Here is a 19,154-nt window from a genome sequence, read left to right as displayed (position 1 = left end):
ATAGATTATCATCATTGTCTTTACAGTGGAACTACAGGTCCCAGCAAGCCTCCCCGCATGCTGGTACTTGGAGAACCACAAGTACAAGCATGCGTGGCATTAAGGGCCCACTGATACCTGTACTTCACCTATAAAGAAACGGTTAAATAAAGACACAACACACCGTGTTAATAAAGCTTTATTACATACATATATACATACATACATACACATACTCACCTGTTTCCAGATGTTCATGTCCCCTTGTCAACGTAAAGTATCCCTTCGAATTACCTGTAAAAAAAATAGTAAATGAGCGGCTCCTCCACGTGGGTCCCAGCCAATGAGCGGCCGCTAACGTTAGCCACCGCTGATTGGCCGGCGGCCCGGGACTGAAGTCAGCTCATTCCCATGAGCAGACAGTAGCGCAGTGTAACAACATGGAGAAGCATGCTGTTACATTGTATCCGGGGCCCGTCTTGGATTTCTGCGGAGAACATTGAGGCACATAAAGGTGAGTATTGGATTTTTTTTACAGGTAATTCGTAGGGATACTTTACGTTGACAAGGGGACATGAACATCTGGAAACAGGTGAGTATGTATGTGTATGTATATATGTAATAAAGCTTTATTATCACGGTGTGTTGTGTGTTTTTTTATCCATTTCTTTACAAGTGAACTACAGGTACCAGTGGGCCCTTAATGCCCCGCATGCTGGTACTGGTGGTTCTCCAAGTAACAGCATGCGGGGGAGACTTGCTGGGACCTGTAGTTCCACTGTAAAGACAATGATGATAAATCTATTTTTTACACTACACCAAACACTATCAACCCTCCACCCACCAGTCAGGGGTGGCGGGGATAGCCAGGGCTATAAGCCTAGGCCAGGGGTGGCCTGGAGAGTGTGACCCCTTTATTGGGGGGGTCTACAACTCCCCAGGGATCCCTAGCCTGGGCTGACTAACGGTCAGGGCTGATGCTGTGGCTGGGGGGCCCGGCAAAAGGGTCCAGGGCTGGTTTTAAATATACGGGGTACCTCACGTAATTTTTTTTCTCCGTATATTTAAAACCAGCTCTGTCCCTGCTGCCTTGTGCTGGTTCTTACATTACAGGGGAACCCTACACATTTGTTTCCCTGTAATGTTCAGAACCAGGACAGGCTGGCAAGCCCGGGGCTGGTTAGTGTTTTGGGGGGGACCTCACGTCATTTAAAAAAAAAAAGATTTATATATTTTTTACACATTTTAACACACAAGCAGCAAGCACATATCTCACTGATATGTGCAGGCTGCTAGCTCGGGAGAGATTTGCAGAGAGAAAACACTACAATCTCGGGTGAGTAATCTCCTGCAAAACGTGTTATAGTGTTAACTCTAGCTCCGGCGGCAGGCAGGGCGCCGGAGCTAGAGAGGGCAATGTTATGCGCGCACTTTCGGCGTGCGCGCACCCGAAAAGGGGGCGTGGTCATGAAAATGGTGCGTGTCTATAAGACGCGGCCCCTTTTCGTCATACTTGAGGGCGTGCCCGGCGCTTACGGACATGCCGGGCAGTCCCCAAGCGCTGCAGAAAGGGAGAATAGATGCCGGGCGCATGCGTCCGGCGTCTATTCTCCGGCGGTGACCGGGTCACCTCATGTTTCTCTACCCGCGGGACACTGCGTCCCGCAGGTGAGAACGGCACCTGCAGGCTGTGAGGGCAGGGCGCTTTCTGCCCTCTTCCTGGAGGACAGGGTGCTTTTTGCCCTCCAGAAGGAGAGCAGGGCGCCGCGCCCCGCTAAAACAGCCTAGCGGGAACGCTACTGTTGCTCGAGAGAGATATCTCGTTCTGCTTCACCATCGGCAAACTCGTTTAGCCTCAAATCGCCTGTTGGTAAATTTGGTAAAAGAAAAGGGATTAAATCACCCGAATTTTGGCGAGGTCCAGCGAGATAAATCACTTTGAAAATCGGGACCAACTCGAATCTTAGTACATTTACCCCCTTATGTCTAAGTGTCAGATGCCACTATCCAGGACAACACCAAGATTCCACACATGTTCCATGTTTTGTAATTCTGAACCCCCAAGAGTAAGTCCAGCTGGTTGGCTAAGCTGCAGTCTTGTCCATTGATGGTGAGCTCCTATCATAAGGACTTCTATTTATCAGGTTTCAGTTGCAGCCAACTGTCAGTCATCCATTCCCGGAGCTCAGCTAAACAGCCATTTGTGTTTCATCAGTTGTGTATCATCTTCATAGAAGTGGTAGACTAAGCATGACATCTGATAATTTCATTCAGTGGTAGCATGTATACCGGGAAAAGCATGTGAGAGAGGTTAGAACCCTGTGGAGCACCACATGGCAGTGGCACTGGTGACGATGAGTATACTCCAGAAGAAACACTTTGTAACCTGCAGGTGAGAAATGATTTGAACCAGCTAAGCACTATGCCTTCCAGTCCACAGAGGTTTTTCAGGCGCTCCCAGTTTAACGGTTCCAGTTGAGCTGCAACCACTTTCTCAATATACTTTCTTAGAAAAGAAAGGTTTGATAGCTGTCTGTAGTTGGTCCTGCAGTTGAGATCTAAGTTAGGTTTTTTTAAACAGACATTGAAATAAGGGGTACATTAATTAAAGCTTCTAAAAATGAAAAGTGGTGGTGTGTCCATAGCAACCAATCAGAGTATGTCTGTCATTTCTCTATTGCATCCTAGAATATTATTGGTTGGCTATGGACAACACAACCACTTTAAAGCTTCTAAAAATGAAAAGTGGTGGTGTGTCCATAGCAACCAATCAGAGTATGTCTGTCATTTCTCTATTGCATCCTAGAATATTATTGGTTGGCTATGGACAACACAACCACTTTTCATTTTTAGAAGTTTTAATAAATCTACCCCTAAAACTGTTGTTGCCTGCTTTTAATGCTTTTAGATTTTTTGTAATTATTCCTATTGAACATTACAGTGTTCGAGTTCATAGAATATAATGGGAAAACATTACAAACACCATTACAGTGTAACTATTTAGGTTCAAACAAATTCAAACACCATCAAACTGGCCCAAACTTTGATCAGTTGTGTATATAAAGTTTGAGAATTTATGGTGGATTTTGCATATTTTTCAGTGAGATTCGAGCATCCTTACTCCACGTGGCGTACAGAAGTGAGGCCACATGGCATTCAGAAGTGAGGCCACATGGCATACAAAAATGAGGCCACGTAGCACACAAAAATGAGGCCACATTGCATACAAAAATGAGGCCACGTAGCATACACTAAGCCTTGGAGAATGATAAAGTGGAGATTGCTAAAATACCAGTCAATCATCTACTAATTGTCAGTTTACAGACTGTTTGAAAAATGACATAGAAGCTGCTTGACTGGTACTTTATCCCTCTCCACTTTATTACTTTCCAAGGCTTAGTGCATCTCCCCCAGTGTGTTTTATGCTGGATGAAAGACAAGTGCTCTCATGCAGGACAAGATACATATTAAATCATATCTCGCATTATTTGTATTTGATGGAAAGTTGGCAGCTATGAAACATTTAATAATCTCCCAATTTCCACTAACTCTCATGATTTAAGACCTAATGGAAGTTAATTTGCACATTATTAATTGCATTGTTTATTTGCTTATTTTAGACAGTAAAAGCTGAGCCCGGTAATTAGCTGAAGACTACCTGAGGGAGATGACCTGTAACTTTTTGGCTATGTATTTCCCTTACTCATCTAGACAACCTTGTAAACTGCAGTATTTAATCATTTCAAATCATATTATTCACTTGATTATTATTATTTGTTACTGTGTATTGGTATTAGGGTGCAACACATACTGCCGATTGTTCTCTCTAACAAATACACAGTAGAGGTTAAATTTACTAAGCGCTGATTTCGTGTTTTCCTGAGATTTACTAAAGGCAAAATCCTACGAAAATTCGCAAGAAAACCCAATAGACCACTGGACCGACTATCGATTATTTAACATAGACAACAGTAGAAACCCCTGATTTACTAAGCATCGTGTTTCTAGGCTTGCCTACCCCTCCCATATTGGGTCGGGAGCCTCCCGGATATCGGGTGCTGCTCCTAACCCCCCGGAAAAGCAGGCAAGCCTCCCAGCTGCCGCCTGCCCCCCCGCTACTCACGCTGAATCGAGTCATTGTGGCCCTGCCCCCTGCTTAACAATGCCAATATTTTTTGGCATTGTGAAGATGGGGTGGTGGAGCCACGATGACATGATCATGCGGTCCCGCCTCTATTGTCGCTTCATTACCCGGCCACATCCCCGCTGTGCGCAGACATTCATCTCCACCCCGGAAGAAGGGAGCTGAATGTCGGCAAGTATGGTGTTTGTAAAACTGATAGTAGCCACTGAAATACCGCAGAACATAGACCTATGTAAAAAAAAATAGACTAGTAATTGAGCAGCGAGTTTGTATGTAAAAAGAAATTCTATTGGTCCCAGCTTCCTCATGATGCCTATAAAAAGGAATAAAAGCAGATGCAGCAATTTGGATGTAGAAAATATGGCAGCAGCAGGATTTCCGGTGTTCAAAACTTACCAGAGATATGAAGCAGTCCACCAGCTGACAGAAAGGGCCAAGGAGGCAGAAGCAGAGGTAGATCAACAGCTTCCTGAACCACTGCAGAGCTTATGCAGGCCTAGTGTCACAGTCGAAAGGGATTGAGGCTGTGTTCCCGGGCTGGGTCCTGGATCTGTTTGGTTAGACACAGGTGCTCTCTGAAGAAGGTTGGGTCGGATGAAGTTCCTGCACATAAAGGAACAAATAGACAGGAAGATCCTATGAGAGGAACTTGAGGGACAACTGGTTCTCTGACTAGGATCGGAGAGTAACTGGACTCCAGGTATAATGGAGGATGGTTAGAATGTTGAGCAAAGGCCAGAGGGTACTGGACTCCAGATATAATGGAAAGCGGCAGTAGCACAAGAGCTACTTGGAGTGGCTGGGTAGCTGTATGATGAATGGTGGTACCACAGAAGCTACTTGGAGCAGCTGGGTAGCCGTATGATGAGCGATGGCAGCATGTAAGCTACTTGGAGTGGCTGGGTAGCTGTATGATGAGCGGTGGTAGCATGGAAGCTACTTGGAGCGGCTGAATAGCCGTATGAGGAATGGTGGCAGCACGGGCTGCTTGGTGCAGCTAAACAGTAGTAAATGCTCTGGGGAGCGCAGTGAGGAGGTTCACTTAGTTAAACTAAAGGAACTAGTTGCACTGGCAACTTGTGAGAGTTGTAGGACTCCTTTAATAGGAAGTGCAGGAAGCTGATTGGCTGAGAATGAGGGAGAAGCATTCCATTGGCAGAGACAGCGTCACATGGGCAATCCAAGATGGCCATGCCAATGGACCGAAGGACCGCAGCTGAGACGCCGGAACCGAGGCAGCAGACAGAATGCAGGTACCGATGGAGGGCAGGAGGAGAGATCACCTACGTCGAGCGGCACAAGGGAACCAGTAGGAGCTGATCGGCAGGGAGCCATAGAGCTGCGATGCAGCCTCGTGACAGGTAAGTGCCTGGGTCTGATTCTGGGGTCTCTATTGCGGGCTGTGACACCTAGGTTTTTGCCTGGGTGGTTGAATTTCAATGCAGTGTCTGATGATGGAGTCACTCGCCACAATCATACCAATTTAATGAACATGTATGACCTAGTCAAGGATAAGCTTGAGCCAGACACTACATGGCCATGTGCCGTATCAGGCCTGCACAAGCTGCTAGCTACTCTGCATATTTTTGTCACTGGTTCCTTTCAGTCAGTGTCCTCTAGAGTGTTGCACATAACCAAGCTTACGTTCTCCCGTCATCTCACCCAGGTCATGGCAGCTCTGTAGACCCTTTCCAACACCTGTATCTGCTTCCCCAGCCAGGAGTCACAGTGGCACAAGCTAAGTGTAGCTTTCTATAGTGTGTCGGGGGGTGTGTGATGCAAAACAAAATATTATGAGTGTTGTAGCTGGCTATCCTGGCTTGTGTCATGATGCCTTTATCCTTAGTCCATCATCCCTCCATGATAAGTCAGAGCTGGAACTCAATAAGTCAGAGGGATGGCTGCCTGATATTTACATATTTTGTTTAATCTGTTTTTTTAACCTTCATTCTAAACACATACACATATGTGTACTGTATGATAATATTTTTTTCTCCCAATTCTCATTTTATTTATAGGTGATTCTGGCTATGGCTGTTGCTCCTGGGTTCTGACTCTGTTGTTGCTTCAGTAGACTCCTGCTGAGTATAAGTATAATGAGGCAGAATTTTCGCACAAACTACTTCTCCAAACTTCTCCAAACCCCTAAATCCCCTCTTCAAAATAAACTACCAGCAACCTTAATACGATCTGCGTGTTTTGGAGCATATTTATAATGAGTTTGTGATGTCAAAAGAGCATGTGCTTATTTAAAGCAACAAAAAAGTGATAGGAAGTGTTTGTCAGTTTCAATCAAAATTACATTTCTATTTGACAATGGATTCTTTTGGAAAGGGTTCATACGACAGGGTTTTAGACAGAAAATATACAATGGATATCGCCGCAGGACTTCTATTGATGCTCAAATCCGATAGCTAGTAAATACTGGATATTTAGACAGCAATCAGACAGCGGTGTCCATTGTATTGCAATAGGAGGCAAATCATACTCTTTGTAAATTTCAGTGAGAAAAGTTGATTAAACCCAGCAGTGTTTCTACAATATATTTAGTCATCTGCAATGCTTTATTTTTGCAATTTTGAACATAGGGCCTGATTCAGAAGTGAACGCAATACTGATGTTTAGGCAGTTGAGCGATTATCGGGGGTCTGACCGTGCATGCCTATGAGGCGCACTGCATCTGCATCAAATTCCATTACCGTCGACATTAGCAGTGAGGATTTATTTGTAAACTGATTAACAAGCAGGGGTAACGGGGGCGTGGTGAGTCAAATGCAGGCGTGTGACAACCATTTTTGGGTTGTGTTTCTTCCTGCGACTAAAATCCAATACGCAGTACAAATGGTTCCGGCTTCACAGTTCCAGCTGCCATTCTGTGTGACCACAGGATTATTCAGAAGTCCGATAATCAACTGATCGATGCTGCGTCTTTGAACGCAGTTGCATGAATTTGCGAAGCTGCCGTTGACGTCTCAATACAAATACCAGCTGCTACGACATTTGCATAGTTTTGTACAGCTGCTGTGGCATTAGCATGAACCAGGCCCGTAGTGATGTAAACTAATAATGTGTAACTATTCTTGCACTACAGTATATTTAAAAAAAAAAAAAAAAAACAGTTGAGAATATAAATTAATTATCAGGTTTACTGGATAAATCACTTATTCACAGATGAAAACATAGAAGCATATGTGTTATTTATTTTTATACAAAGCAGAAGACAGCACATTTACCAAATGCGGAGAAACCATTTCTCTTCCGTGCAGGAAATAGGTATCAGAAGCGTTATTAGCTGTAATTAGGCGACAGATGTTTATTTCAGCACATCAAGGTTGTCTAAAATCTGATATTTTGGCAGAATATTTACTTTTGGGGTTACTGCTAATTGGAGATCACTTTGACTAGTTTCAACATGTCATATCAACACAGATACTAGATAAGTACACACCCATGTTTACAACATTAATGAACAGGTTTTCTAAAATACAAATCTAAAAGGGGATTGTGGGGAAGAGAAGTCTGACAATGACCACTGTACTGGATAAGCAGACCTACTGTGCTAGAAATTTGGTAATACTACATTTTTATACATTTATCCTTTTTTTGATAAATACAAACAAGTAATGAAAACACAGAGCTACCGTGCCTCTAGTAAAACCATGTTTTCCCATGTGAAAAATTTATTAATTATCTAGCCATAGCAAGAAAATGTTCTTTATTATTCACGGTAACAGGAATAAGGGACAGAGAGAAGGGAGAAATATATGACAATCAGGCACATACACATGCACAATTTAACATCTCGCTATGCAGTGATTACAAGGCACAAACATGCATTTAAATTCTCAGGAATTTGTGCTGCCTTGTAAGTAAACACTTAAAATGTCAATTGTTCAACTTCTGCCAGAAAGCGCAAGTTATAGGACGGATTAATTCATTTGTAAGTGTTCATTTACGAAGCTGTTTCTTGCTTGTTTTTCTGGTTAATATATTGTTCTGACTTCTCAGTTCTGAATAAGTAGATACAAAGTAGGTAAACCCAAACTGTACAGCTTTCCTGGGTACCAACTCAGCAGAGCCGGCCCTAGGCATAGGCAACATAGGCAGATGTCTAGGGGCATTCCAAGCCTAGGGCCGGCAGAAGTTTTTGGCAGGGACAGCAACCGAAATGGACGCTGGACCGATGGAACTAGCGGCGGCCGATACCTAGCACCACGGTCGGGGCCGCCACTATGAAGGGGCCTGCAGCCGTCCCCACCAGTCAGGTACAAACAGTGAGTCAGATTGACGCCGGCACTTGGCAGCGGGCCGTAGTGAAGAGGAAAAAGAAGGCCAACTTCTATGAGTCAGTCTGACTCACTGTCGGAGGAGGTCTCTCTGTCGCCACACACCTATGGTCATCTCTCCCCCGTCGCCGCCTCTTGGAGTGTGTCTGCTCTGCTCCTGCAGTTGCCGCCAGAGATCTGACGTTTTGTGACAGTCCCCAGGGCTAAAAAAGAAAAGTCCAGCACAGTGCACACACAGCCTGAGCCAAACCAGCCCTGTGACCTGATTGCCTGTCCTACTGCTGGTAAACTATACATTCATTTACAGTACAGTATATTACATTTCTGTGTGAGCATATACGTATATAGCTATCTTGAGAGATCTATATATATATATATATATATATATATATACAGTGTCGGACTGGGGCGTGAAGGGCCCATCAGGGGAATGCAGTGATTGGGGCCCATACTTAGGGGTGTGACCAGCCTGCAAATTGGGTCTGGGCACCTTAAAATATATAGATATGGTAAATATTGCTAGTGAATGCATAATAATGTGCCAGACTAATAACAGCAATACATTGTAGAAAATACACCAAAGTCCTGTGTAATATAATACAATTGCATAGTCTGGAACCTGATCCCTTGAGGAGGGGGTGGGCCTGGCCCCTCAGGTAGTGGGGCCCACCGGGGGTTTCCCCTGTACCCCTGTGGGCCAGTCCGACCCTGTATATATATATATATATATATATATATATGTGTGTGTGTGTATATATATATATATATATATATATTTTCATACCCTCCAACATTTTAGAGTATGAACCCGGTACATGGGGGCGTGGCCACATATAAAGGGGCGTGTCCACGAGGCTGGAGTCTGGCTGGTTTAAAACTTGCAGTATAAGTGTTATACTGCAAGTTCTATATACAGGCGCTAGCGACGGTGAGGGCAAACTTTAGAGGAGGAAGGAGGACTGAGAATAGCCGGCTGTCACTCAGCAGCGCTGCGGGAGTCCTGTGTCCCAGCAGCGCTGCTTAAGAAAACGGGTGATTGTACCAACCCGGTACAAAACGGTACAGCCACTGTTGCCGGTACAGACCATTAAAAAACGGTACTGTACCGGCTGAAACGGTATAGTTGGAGGGTATGTATTTTACAATACTTCTTTGTCCGGCTTCCTACCAAATATAACAACACTCTGAGCCACATTTATAAATTAACGAAAATACCAGCGGCATTTAGTATCACTGATACAAATGAAAATGCCACTGGTATATTTATCAATACTTACTCCTCTGGCGAGGTCCCACGAAGTCCTCCTCATCGGCGGGGTTCTCCGCTCACTGGTGGGCCAGTGTAATACACATGCACAACGTTCTGTCTGCGCATGTGCATGACACGGGGACCTGGCAGCGCGTGGAAGGCTTCGCTGAAGCTGGAAAGGCACCGCCGGGTCTCTATTGCCAGTAATGGGGAGCGTATGGCTCTAGAGTGATGCTTGACAAACAGCGGTAATCTTATGTTACCGTTGTTTGTTAAAACCAGAAAGGGAGGCATAACCCCTTCAGCGAGCGTTAAAGAGCTTATGCTTCATTGTTTAATGGGGGCCTCTGTCAGTGGATAATGGACGACGGGCAATATGTTTGAATTTTTCCCTGTTTGGGGCAGTGTGTGTTTTTCCTGTGGGGGCAATGTATTTGCCAGCCACCATGCACAGGAATGGCAAGGAGCTGGGGAAGCAACTGCAGGGGCGGCAGCTCTTAAGAGTGAGTTTTTTACTAAGTCAGCTCAGCATGAGTGAGGGGTACTGAGCTGACTTCTGTGAGAGGTGTTGTGTGCTGGCCGGGTGATGGGTGATGGGTGCTGCAGCTGTGATCTGTGCTGCTGGGTGATGGGTGCTGCAGCTGTGATCTGTGCTGCTGGGTGAGGGGTGCTGCATCTGTGATCTGTGCTGCTGGGTGAGGGGTGCTGCGGGTGAATGTGATAGGTGTTGCTGGCTGCTGCTATGATCTGTGCTGCTGGGTTAGAGGTGGAACTAGTGGCGGTGCTAGGGGGCACAAGCCAAAATCTTGCCTAGGGCATCAAATTGGCTAGGGCCGGCCCTGCTACTCAGTAACAACATCACAGTCGTTTAATTAACCTTTACAGTTTACTTTCACCTCTTTGCTGAAAAGAAGAAAAAAAAAACCCCTTCAAATAACTTATACAATGAGAAGCCTATGAGATCTGTCTGAAATAAAGACCACAATGTAGAAGGATTTTATCTGAGATTACCTTATCACCACTTCAGTCTACTTCCTGCTACTTACACTGCTAGCCTCCACCTCCTATTGTCTCTTTCGACCCCTCCCCCAATCTAGAAAGTTAGCTGTCAATGTTAGGGTCCTCTACCACATTTCTCATGTGGACGCCATATACTACAGACAGCTTAGTGACCCCTATATACCAGGGCCGGCTCCAGGGGTAGCTGCGCCCTGTGCCTACCTTTGTATCCCGCCATGCGTGACCGAAAATGGGGGCGTGACCTAATCACCATAGACCACGCCCCCTAAGTGCCGTTATTTGGGGGTGTGGCCGCATGACACGCCTCCCGTGTTACCAGCACTCCTTCACTAGCTGGGCTTCCCCCAGCCCTCTCCCGGCATTGAATGGATGCCGCGAGCATGCACGCAGCATCCATTCAGTTACTCTGGGGTCACAGCTGTGGCAGTGGAGGTGCCCAACCTTCCGATTTGACCACATGCGGGACACTTTGGCCCACGGGTGGAACAGTGGGACAGTGCTGTCCTGCTGAAATCGGGATGTTGGGAGGAGGGCGTCCTCTATGGGGTGGCATCCCTGTTCAAATGCACTGGTCGAACACCCCAAGAGCCAGCCCTGCTATAGACTACAGACAGCATTAGTAACCACCATTTACTAAAGTCAACAGAAGTGACCGCCATATACTACAGACAGCGGTAGTGACCACCATCTACTACAGACAGCATTAGTTACCCCATATAATACAGACAGCATTAGTGATCACCATATACTGCAGACAGTAGTAGTAACCCCATATAGACAGCATTAGTGACTTCCAAATGCTACACACAGCATTTGTGACTGCCATATATTACACACAGTATTAGTGAACACCATATACTACACACAGCATTAGTGACCCCCCCATAGAATTAATGACTGTCATATACTACACACAGAATTAGTGACTGCCATATACTACACACAGCATTAGTGACCACCGTATACTGCACACAGCATTAGTGACCGCCATCTACTACAGACAGCATTAGTTACCCCATATAATACAGACAGCATTAGTGATCACCATATACTAAACAGTAGTAGTAACCCCATATACTGTACTATAAACAGAATTTGTGACACCCATATACTACAGACAGTAACCTCCATATACTGTAATACATATGGCATTAGTAACCACCATATACTATAGACAGCGTGTCATGTTTAGGGATTTGAGATCAGAGTTAGGACCCGTGGACTGGGCTTAGGGGCTGTAGCAGAATAGAGGTGGTTCAATCAGAGGTCTACTCATAGGTAAAACCTTTGATGTAAATGCCTGGCGCCTTTAGAGAGGTTAGTGACACCTGCAAGGCTCCTAGTCTGCCCCTGTAACCAGTTGAGTTGAACTAAACCCCTTACCCTGAACACAGGCATAAGGGGCCAGAACCAGTGTCTGAGAACTGAGGGGACAGGACAGTGAGTAATTCTGGTAAACGGTAGCCTGCCTGGAATCTGCTAACAGTTGATGCAGACTGATAATCAGATCTGGGTAACTGTAGCCTAAATCCTCAAGGAGGAGCATAGGTCCAGCACCCAGTGCCCAACAACCAGAATGAAGGCTGTCACAGAAACTCAGCATGAATCCCAAATTCTAGGAGAGGATCAACATAGCAACAACCACCATCATTAGTGATACCAGTGGTTTAGTGAGTAGTGAGTCCCAAAGTAGGTCAGGAGCTGTAGGTCTGGAGGCTTGTACTAGTATGGGACCGGAGGTAACACAACAGATTAGCCAGAATGGAAAATGGAAACTTGAACTAGAATAGGACTGGGGGTTACAGCAGAGTAGATGGAGTGGAGCTGGAGATTAGAATGGGGATGGGACCGGAGAGAGCAGCAGCCAGCCAGAGTGGGACCACAGACTTGAACCAGTAAGCAACAGGTAAGAGTAACAGTGCTTGAACACAGGCTGCTAGGTGCAGGCTGGGAGTAGCATACAATGCAGTGCTGCATAGTGGTTGGAGCAGTCTCAAAGGCATCAGCTTGCAGGAATCCAATAGCGCAGGTCCAGGCAGTGGATTGGAGGTACTGTAGCACTTACTAACTATATCACTGGTAGGTAAAGAACCACATTCTTCTGACAAGGTGCTAGTGTCAGGTGTAGGCTTAAATAGGGCGCTCTTGTCAGGGATAGGATGAGGCAGTCATGTGATCACAGCAGCAGGTAGAGACTGGATGATAGTGCTCATCTGATCACAGGCAACATTGCTTCACTCATGAACCTCAGGGAATTGATTGACAGCACACTGGGACAGCAGAGAGCATTAGTGAATGCCATATACTACAGACAGCATTGGTGACTGCCATATACCACAAACAGCATTAGTGACCCCGATATACTAGAGACAGCATTAGTGACCGCCATATAATACAGACAGCATTAATGAATGCTATATATTAGACAGCATTAGTGATACCCGTATACTAGAGAGAGCATTAGTGATCCCAATATACTACAGACAGCATTAGTGACCGTCATATACTGCAGACAGCATTAGAAACCGCCATATACTACAGACAGCATTAGTGACTGCCACATCATACAGACAGCATTTGTTATCCTGATATACTGCAGACATCATTAGTGATCCCCTTATACTACAGACAGCATTAGTGACTGCCATATACTACAGAGAACATTAGTGACCGCCATATAGTACAGACAGCATTATTGACCTTGATATACTGGAGACAGCATAAGTGACCCTGATATACTACAGACAGCATTAGTGACTGCCATATACTTCAGATAGCATTACTGACCGCCATATACTTCAAACAGTGTTGGCGGCCGCCATATACTAAAGAGAGCAATAATGACCGCCATATACTACAGACAGCATTAGTGACCCTGATAGTTTACGGACAGCATTAGTGATCACTATATACTAAAGACAGCATTACACTCCTAATTACTTCCCTCAGTCTCAAAAAAACCCAGCAATCCTGATTAACTCCATTGAAACATGAACCCTCTTATTATTAGCACTGTCTATCATAAACTGTACTCAATCACCCCCTCCCCTACCCCATAACTTAACTTATCTCTTACAGATCTCTTCTGTTGAATCTTTTCCTCTCCTGTAGCAGCCACACTGCAGTGCCTAGGGAGCAGCTGCCTGTCAGGCAGATCCCGCGGAGATTATTGCTGTCAGTAAGCTATTGCTGTGGAGCCCAGCCCCAGAAGGTGATAACTGTAGGCAGACTCCACCCCTTCCCTGCTCTCTGAGGGAGCTGCAACTCCGGATCCCCATCTGTAAACCCCTCCCCTTGCTGCTCCGCTGGATGATGCGATGAAGTTCACTGTTGATTGCAGAAAACTATATTGTCAGACTTATCATATGTACCAGCAGTAAAGGGGATATACTGTATACCATTATAGTTACACAGGTAAAACATAATTCAGAGTTTTATTTCAGAAAAGTCTTCCTTATTGTTGAATAGAAAATTCCGAAGTAGAAAGTACCATGTGCAAAGATAATGATGCTTTATTGTAAAGTCACTTTGCCAGAAATAATTGCATTTCAAATTTAAATATAGTCTAAGGTATCCTGGCATCACACAAACAGGTAAGTGGCAGTAATTCTGGTCCTGCTGCGCAGTTACCGCTGACCTCACATAATGTCACAGCTACATAGAATATGACTAGGAGGCGAGATTTCCTTTTCTAAGGAACCTGGAACACTGAAAAGGCTCCTTTTACTATAGTCATTTTCTTTCAATTTCAGCTTGAATGAAGTAAAAATGTCAAAACAAATTACTACGCAAATTTAAGCAACGTTTTGACAAATGCAAACTTTTTGGAAAATGATAGAAATGACCAAAGGGTAGAAGTTGTATATGAAATGTGCAAGAAGATGTTGGTTTTCTTCAGTCAATAAATGGTAATATACCCTAGTTTACACATGTGAGGGAATGGGGTTCTTTTTATCACTCAGGCTGACACCAGCGGTGGATGCAACACAACTTAGGGCCTGATTCAGACCCGCTCGCGAGCGCTGAGCGCTTGCAAGCCGGTCGATGTTGCCCAAGTCAGCATGCGCACGACGGAGGCTGCTCCGTCGTGTTCATGCGCGAGACCCGAATAACGACGGCCATGCCGTCATTATGGGTCTCGCACCAAAGGGGGCGTGCTGTCGATGTTGAGTGACAGCACGCCCCCTTTGGTGGGCGTGCCGGGGGCGTGGTTGCCCAGACGGAGGCGTTCCCATGGGAACGCCTACCGTCTGGGTTCGGCCCCACTGACATCACTACTGATGTCAGTGGGAGTGTTTTTGGCTCTGATAGAGCCAAAAGCACTCCGGGCTTGCGGAAGACGAGACCCTACCGCAAGGGTCTCGTCGCAAGCCCGATGGTCGCGATGGTCTTGACCATCACAACCATCTTTTTGGCCGCTCGCATACGCTGTGGGTGGCCACCCACAGCTATGCGAGCGGCCTGGAGACCGCTCCAATTTTAGGTAGGACGGCCCTGATTCAGAGCGAGCGCTCTTGTCAGAGCGTCCGGCTCTGAATCAGGCCCTTAATTCAGTGCAATAGTTACATGATGGCAACACAGGCATCAATAAGCAAAATAGTCACATGTATCAGTTACAGTATCAGGTGGGCACTGAGGGGGAAATGTCTCAAACCTTCTAAAGGAGTGGGAAAATGAACAACTGGAAAAGTTGCCCATAGCAACCAATCAGCTTATAGCTAGCATCTATCAAGTACATTGTATAATATGATTGGTTGCTATGGGCAAGTTGTCCACTTGTCTAATTCTCCACACTTTGGAAGGCTTGAGACATCTCCCCCTAGGTCTAGTAAATGGCAGGGCAGAGTCCCAATCTGACAAGGTTTAATAGCACAAATATCCTTACCAAAGCACCAACTCGTACTGTAGCTCAGGTCTCTTTATCCCAAGCATGAAAACACATTTTACCATGAGGAGCCTCATTTCTACCCAAGTAAAAATCCCCATGGGAACTAACAGCCTCCTTGTCAGTAGAGGTATCCTAATAAGAGTGGTAAGTACATATGGCCGTGCTGCCTGTTTCCCCTTGAGGTGCTTTTTAGTGCACATCCAGCTGGGCAGTAAGGTCATGGCTGACAGGAGATACATACCACCAGTGGTGGCTCCAGAGGCGGGGCTGCAGCACAGTCCAAAATTCAAATAGGGGAGTCACACCAACTGCCGAGTCCTGGCCGGTGATGTTTGGCAGTGTTTGGAATGGCAGTTGTTGTGGCTCCCCTATTTGAATTTTGGACTGCTCTGCAACCTCGCCTCTGGAGCCACCACTACATACCACCCACCGGGTATAATTTAAACAGAAGCCCAACAGGTAAATACACACACAGTAAACTCACATTACAACACTATGCAGTCATTTGCCAATATTAGTGGAGAGGTGATATATACACCAATCTAGTGGGGTATCATATATATATATATATATATATATATATATATATATAATGGCTGTGGACAGAGAAGCTAGCAGTGATAGTCAGTCACAGTCATTCACTCAGTGTGTGTGTCCAGTCGGGGTCTTGGCCTGAAGGCTGCTGCTGTGCTGTCCATAAAGGGGCTTAGGCTGCAGTATATAAAGGGGGGCTTCCTTCAGTGGGTGCTGCAGCTGCTGTGTCACTTGTCCTGTCAATTAACTGTGGCTGCTGCTGTGTTGTTGTCCTGTCCATTAGGCTCGGGCTGCAGTCTATAAAGGGGTGCTGTGTTGTCCAGGGGGGGGATGCTCTGTCAATTAGGGGTGCTCTTCCCCAGTTTAAAAAAAATAAAAGTGTTTTTTTTTGTGTGTTTGTGTTCGTTAGGTGGTCTGTCCGCACTGGGCAGGAGTGCTTTGTTGTCCATAAAAAAGAGGTGCTGTCTGTGTTGATCATCAAGGGGCTGCTGCCTCAATTAGGGGTGCTCTTCCCCAGTGTAAAAAAATAAAAGTGCTTTTTCTTTGTGTGTGCATTAGCAACTTAGCTGCGCTATTATTGTACGGTGACACTGCTGTAGTTTATCGTCCACGTATTTGTGACTTTGCAGATGGTCTGTCCGCATTCGGCAGGGGTGCTTTTTTTGTCCACCGAAAAGGGGTGCTCTCTGTGTTGTTCACCAAGGTTCTGCTGCCTCATTCAGGGGTGCTCTTCCCCAGTGTCCAAAACAATAAAAATGCTTTTTATTGTGCGTGTGCATTAGCAACTTTGCTGCACTATTATTATTGTTTGGTGACACTGCTGCCCATACCGCAGTTTATCATCCATGCATTGTGACACTATAAGTGGTAGAGCAGTGTGTTATTCTTATTCATAAATAATTAATCTTGTGACATTGTAAGTGGTAACGCAGTGTGTTATTCTTATTCATAATAATCTTGTGACACTTTAAGTGGTAGCGCATTGTGTTATTCTTATTCAGAAATAATTAACCTTGTGACACTGTAAGTGGTAGCGCAGTGTGTTATTCTTATTCATAAATAATTAATCTTGTGACACTGTAAGTGGCAGTGCAGTGTCTTATTCTTTTCTTATGCATAAAAAATCTGGACACTGTAGGTCATTGATACTGCAGTGTAATATTTAAAATTGGTACAAATTGACATGTGTGCTGTACCCAACTTCATTTGTGTTTGTTGATATGGAGAACGATCAGTTGAGACTTGAGAGGAGAGCAGGAACCATATACTAGTGCTGGAGCTGCTGCCCGTGCCACCAGTCATGACGATACTAGTCCATCTACATCAGTGGTGTATCTATAATGGGTGCAGTGTGTGCGGGGCACACGGGCCCCCGGGTCCAGGGGGGCCCCGCACCACACATCCTGTACCCATATTATTTTAAACTCACCTATCCGTGGTCCGGAGTTGGGTGTCAGTGCTGCTCCAAACACCGGAAAATGGCCGCCGTGGCCATTTTTCCAGTGTTCAGTGCATGCACAGTAGACTCCAGGTACACTCTAGTGCCCGGTGTCTACTAATGCTCTGGTGGTTTGCCAGCCGCGTCAGTCAGCTGCCGGCCACCGAGGAGAGAGCAGGGGGCCCCATACGGGGAGTGCACATGGGCCCCCTCCTCTCTTAAGATGCCCCTGATCTTCATCATGTACTAACGCCAATGCCCAAGGGCATACAGAGCTTAGGTCAGGGCATCTAAAAATTCAAGAACCAATCTATTACAGTGGTAAAGAAGATAATACCAAAGGGAAAGTTAGCTGAAGATAGACAAAAAATTGGCAATATGCCTTTCACCACATAAAGTGGCAAGGAAAGGCTAAGGCCTTGGCCTTTATTTATGACAGGTGCTTCTGCCTCTTATGATGATATAAGCACAAGTGAACATGCTAACATAGAAATCGAGGATGCTTCTGTGGAAGTGCAGAAGGATTAGCAGGATATTTGTGTAGCTGGATGTTGATAATGAGGATGTTGAGGATATTGATGATGAGAATGTTGATGATGAGTATGTTGTTTGTGTAAATTAGGCACTAGTGGATGAAACAGTTGTTGCCCATGATAAGGAAAAGCCCATTGTCATGTCTAGACACAAGACAAAAAAACTTGGTTATGTTGACTCATCTGCATTACCAGTTGTTGTTTTTTTGGGGAAAGTTTTGTTTTTTCTCGGCAGATGAACTTGTTGAAGAAATTGAAGGAGAATCCACCACTGCATCATGTGCAACTTGAGCTAACATTTGCTTACCAACAGCTCTTTGCATCTCTTCAGATCTGTGTAGGTTGGAAAGAAAGACACAGAGACACATTGTCTTTATCCCTTCTGGAATGAAGCAGGCATAGCGCTCAAGGATTCTCAAGAAAGACACAATGTAAGACTTAAACTTTGAATCTTAAATCTTGCAAATGCTCTGTTCAGCTTGTCCACATGTCTGTGGTTAAGTGGGCAGTGGGTACAATGGCATTTTGGAGGCCACTAATTAAGTTTTTTATAATGTGCCTATACAGGTTGGGAAATGCTTTTCTCGTGAAGTGGAATCTTTGCAAAGGATTGTTTAACAGTCAATTGTTTTTTAAAGCATTACTAGTAATCTTCCTGGTCCCCTTCTGGGTTGAAAATCCACTCCCAGCAGCAGCTGGCATAGCACTCAAGGATTGTTCTGGGGCAAGGACTGATGTGAATGAGTACAATATTTTTTGTAAATGCCTCACCTCCTCTCCTTTCTTCCTCCATCATAAATTTGCTTCGGAATTAAAAAATCTATTTAAATTTACTACTAATCAAATCTCTCTTTCCTTGCCTTTAACTACATACATACTCCAACTCCCTCTTGAATAATAAAAAACATTTGTTTCCTGGTGTGCCATGTTGGAAGCTGAACTGCCACGTGTTTGTGCCACCCACTGCTGCCGCTTCGCTTAGTCAGCCAGCTAGCTTGGTGCAAATTTTGAGCCTAAACCGGATTAAAATAATATTGTGAACTGTGAGATGGTCAAAATTGACTGGAAACAAGTGGAAATTAA

The sequence above is a fragment of the Taudactylus pleione genome, unplaced genomic scaffold (assembly GCF_031769625.1).
Source record: "Taudactylus pleione unplaced genomic scaffold, aTauple2 ptg000031l, whole genome shotgun sequence".
NCBI classification, from domain to species: domain Eukaryota; kingdom Metazoa; phylum Chordata; class Amphibia; order Anura; family Myobatrachidae; genus Taudactylus; species Taudactylus pleione.
The sequence above is the reverse complement of the archived record's forward strand: the minus strand, read 5'-3'. Positions refer to the sequence as shown.